The sequence below is a fragment of the Rhinolophus sinicus genome, linkage group LG10 (assembly GCF_036562045.2).
Source record: "Rhinolophus sinicus isolate RSC01 linkage group LG10, ASM3656204v1, whole genome shotgun sequence".
Lineage (NCBI taxonomy): Eukaryota > Metazoa > Chordata > Mammalia > Chiroptera > Rhinolophidae > Rhinolophus > Rhinolophus sinicus.
Genome location: NC_133759.1, coordinates 33,095,796 through 33,099,298, shown reverse-complemented (window position 1 = coordinate 33,099,298; position 3,503 = coordinate 33,095,796).

The window sequence follows — 3,503 nt, the reverse complement described above, 5'->3', positions numbered from 1 at the left end:
ATTATATTCTATCTCCTTTTAGATAAGCTTGAAATTCTCTATAATAAAAATTTTAAATAACGTTTCCGTGATGTGAATTGCCATCTCTGGAGCCCTTCTCTAAGGATTCATTTTAGCATTCTCTGGTGACTAAACTTTTTCCCACCTCATTCACCGGGAAACCGGGAAATTGTTTATTTTCGGTGTCCTCCTATCTCTTCCTTCCCTACCACCAGAGGAGAGGTATGCAGGTTGAGCTTTCCCTAACCTATTTCCTTACCCTATTTCCTTATCTGCAAAACAGGGACACAGATGAAACTTGCTTACTTCCTGGAGCTGCTAGAGACTCAGGATTCCATCCTGTCTAGCATTACCAAAATTGCGATACTTTTTCCCCTTAATAGTGCAGTCTTTGGTCTCAACTTGAACTAAAGTCTTAATTTCAATGCACTTTTAGCCTCAAACAGTTACTTGGGATAACTTCAATTTCCAAAAGAATTTGTATAGAACTGGCATTATTTCTTCCTTACATCTTCGGTAGAATTCACTTGTAAAGTCACCTGGACTTGGAGTTTTCTTTGTAGAGAGGTTTTAAACTATAAATTCAATTTATTTAATAGATATACAGGTCACCTATTAGTTCTTCAGTGATCTTTGATAGTTTATGTCTTTCAAGGAATTCGTGCACATCATCTAAGTTGTCTAATGTATTGGCACAAAGTTATTCGTAAATTTAAAATTTAATTTTTAAAAAATCTACAGTGATAGCTCCTCTCTCATGTCTTAAATTCAGAATTTGTGTTTGAATTAACATATTTTAGGCAACAAAAATTCAACAGGAAGATAGAATTCCTTTGTTCACATGAGAAAACCTACTTAACTTTGAAGTCTTTGTTTTTATACATTTTTTATAGAATTATTGCTCATGTTGAATTAATGCAGCAGGAGACTTATGGGAAGGATAGTCAGATAAAAATCTGACTTGTAATCAGGCTGTCATTATGAAAGGAGGAAGCAGAGGTGGTGGGTCTCCTAGGAGTTTCTTGCATTCTGAGCTAGATTCAAAGAATCGGGTAGTTTTGGTCAAGATCATTGATTCCTACATCCTGGATCCTTTCCAAACCATTCAGTTAACCATCCTATTATTTTAATAGTATATGATCCTAAATGATGTCACCATGACTGTTTATTCCCAACCTTGGAGATTTTGACAACATTGACCAGCTCAGATAATATTCTAGGTCTACTTTTCCAGGAAATGTCTGGAGAAAGTTCGAAATTGTGGGAAAACCCCAGGTTTTGGAGTGAGACAGACGTAAATTCATAGTTTGGCTTTACCATTCACCAGCTGTGGACTCAGGGCAAGTTCTGAAAGCTCTCTGATTTCTACTTTCCTTGTGTACAAAATGGAGATGAGATCTCCTTCACAGTGTTCTTGGGGTGTTTAAATGAGATAATATATGTATGTCTAGCACACATGATCAACTTTGAGTGGATCTCAAAGTTTGCTTTTTGGACCATGAGCATCAGCATCACATGGATGTTAACAATGTAAATTCTTGAGCTCTACTCTGGACCTACTGACTCAGAAACTCTAGGGGTGGGACCGACCAATCTATGTTTTAACAAGCCCTCTAGGTGATTCTAAATGACTGCCCAAGTTTGACAACCACTGAGCTAGCACATTCTTTGGCACCTGGTAGAAGCTCAAGAAATGTTAGTTTTCTCCCCTTATTTATGCTTTCTTGATAACTATTCTTCTGCTTATTCTTGGCTCTCCTACTAATTAAACTCTTCGAGAGTCAAGACAGCCTTTCTCTGTTTCTTCTTTTTTCCTTTCTTTTTCCAGAACTCCTGGTGAGTGTTAGCATTCAGTAGGAACTCTGAGAAAATTAACTATATTTCCATGTGCCAAATAAGGACAGAACTGCCCTTGGATTGCCAGTGCTTTACTTATTTATTTGACTTACATAGCACCTTGGCTCAATCGTAGGTCTGGAAGATGAAGTATTCATTGTGTGCCTGGAGTGAATACCAATCTAGCTCTGACACCAGGCATGTTGGGAGTGTAGTGTCTTCCTCTCAGTGTAACGCATGCACCGCTTCAACCCCAATAAAATCCTGAGCAATGTCATAGACCATTTTGTCTTGATTAAAGAAGTCATGTAAGAAAATCTCATCAATTCACAGCAAGTGGGGCAAGTGAGAGGGAAGGCCAATAAATAAATAAAAAACCTAACTTGTATAGACTATTCTTTTGTTTGAAAAAAAAAAAAAGCAATTTTATTTGCATAGAACTTTGTGGCTTAAGAAATACCTAAAGCTTGGGTTGGCCAGTTAGCTCAGTTGGTTAGAGCATGGTGCTGGTAGCACCAAGGTTGATGGTTTGATCCCCGCATGGGCCACTGTGAGCTGAGCTCTCCTTAAAGAAAAATAAATAAATAATAATAAAAAAATAAGGTCTGCAAATAAACATATTAAAAAAATAAAAAGAAAAAGAATACCTAAAGCTGAAACCAGTTAAGAGCTACCTCACAGGACTGTTGTGAGAAATGAATGCGATAATCCCAATAACATTCTAAGCATGGTGACCTTACCATTTATGAAACACTCAATAATCAACATTACTAAATTATTACTGGTTGTAATAGTAGATTATGGGTGAATGTTTATTGAATAAATGGCTAATTGAATGGGTGATTGGTTGAATGAATGAATGAACTTTGAACTTGTTTGATGACAGATTTTTTTCTTAGTGCAAAAGCAAGCCTCAGGGAAAATTATTTATTCAGTAGCTAGTTAATAACAGCTATTGATTTACTACAGTTGAAATTTTAAAAAGAACAACTTCATTCATAATACCCCCAAACTAGAAACCACTTAAATGTCCATCAAAATGTGAATGGATAAAGAAACTGTGGTTCATTCATACAATGGATTACTATTAAACAATAAAAAGGAATTAATTATTGATAGACACACCTTGGATGAGTTTCAAAAACATTATATTGAGCAAAAGAAGCCAGGTACAAAAGGGTTCATATTCTATGATTTTATTTACATAATATTCTAGAAAAGGCAAACTGAATTTATAGTCAGGAAGCACATCCATGGTTGCCTGGGGCTGGGAAGGGAGTTTGGGATCGATTGCAAAAGGACCTGCAGGAATCTTTCAGGGTGATGGAAAAGTTCTGTATCTTGATTGTGGTGGTGGTTACAAATACGCATACATTTGTCAAAACTCATTGAACTGTACATTTAAAACGAATGGATTTTATTGTCTATAAATTATACCTTAACAAAGTTGATTAAAAAAAAGAAAGAAAAAGAAATAGCAACAGTCTCTCCTACCAAGGCCTGGAAGCCACTTTTGCTGCCAGTGAAGATTCTGAATGCAGAGTGAGATGGAGCCAAGGTTGCAGGACTACACAGCTTATACTGCTCTGACTAGAAAGGCCGTGCCCCGTCCCCTTAGTTCCATCTACCAGTCTTAAGTGCCCTGGGGGAGGAGGCTCACACAATGG